Here is a 1,328-nt window from a genome sequence, read left to right on the forward strand (position 1 = left end):
TGGATTATTTTGAAGGAAATGGTGACTTGAATAGGGATTTGGATACCCTCTTGGGTCTTATAAAACATTCCAAAGTGTCCAAGCATGGAGAGGAATGGAGGTTGCTATTGCTGCAATATTAGACCAGATTTGAAGGTCTAATTAGGGCTCCATTTGCACTATAGGTATACTTTATACAAAGGAGAAACACAATAAAAATATTAGGATATGTGGGGGCATGTAAAAGAGACAATATTCCAAGATCTTAGCCTCTGGTGAATCCAAAAACTCAATTTAGAAGGGACCATTGTAAATGTTGATTGGTGTACTCTTCATGATGCACATCTAGGGTATGGAGCAAACTCACCTCCTTGCATCTTCTAGAAATTTTTTTTCATAATTAGAAAGCATGTTTTTATACCTTGCATTCCACCAAATGGAATCAATTTCCCATGGTGGAATGTGCCAAAATGTCCCAGCCCTAGCAAGTTGCTGATGTGTAGGTTGATTCCTAAACAACAGGCAAGAAAAATGGATAACTTTCAAACTATGGCTGATAAAAAAATGAGACTTGGAGAAAATGAAAGTAGATTCAATCCTTCAACTTTTATAACCCCTGGGACATGTCCTTTCTTTCAGACAATTCTGTACTAGGGTCTGCAACATGTGTTTTTCTAGGGAAAATGCTAATTTTTATTGGTTTTAATGCCAAAGTATAAATTATATGCTATCACCCACTTGTAAGGGCTTATATAGGATGATACCAATGGTTACATGACTAATTTGAACCAACTAGCCATTTAGGAGAGGAATTTACAAGTTTTAATAAACTTTTTAAGAAGTTGCTCAAAGTTGCTTTGACAAATTTTAGAGCAATTTTTATATGTTTTGCAATATTGCATATCTACTGACCAAAATTGGTCCTAACCTTATTTTTATGATCCTAAATGAATCCAAACATTAGAAAAAAAGAAAATACTATGCCTAGGATATGGGATCATCAATGACCAATAGTTAAACCAAGGGCTTATAAAATGCCAATCTTGGAACTATGGCCTTACAATGAGATCCAATGTGAAATCATTAACCTAAGCATGACTAGAGTCCACAAGGACTTTAGTTTAAAATACTAATGGTGTTTTTTGAAGGTAGAGTGGGTGCTCCTACACCAATGTGCTTTTTGTCAAACTATCATTCCATGTTGTACTTCTTTCGATCATGTAGTACTTGTTCTTGCTTATCTTCTCCTCATGATGTTATTCCTCATGATCTTCTCTTGATTTTTTTCACACCGACCTTCTCCCCCATTGACATCAATTTCAAAGGTTTTAGAAACCATCAAACTCTAC

The sequence above is a fragment of the Cupressus sempervirens genome, chromosome 11, assembly GCF_028749045.1.
Source record: "Cupressus sempervirens isolate cs-2001-9-10 chromosome 11, ASM2874904v1, whole genome shotgun sequence".
NCBI lineage: Eukaryota > Viridiplantae > Streptophyta > Pinopsida > Cupressales > Cupressaceae > Cupressus > Cupressus sempervirens.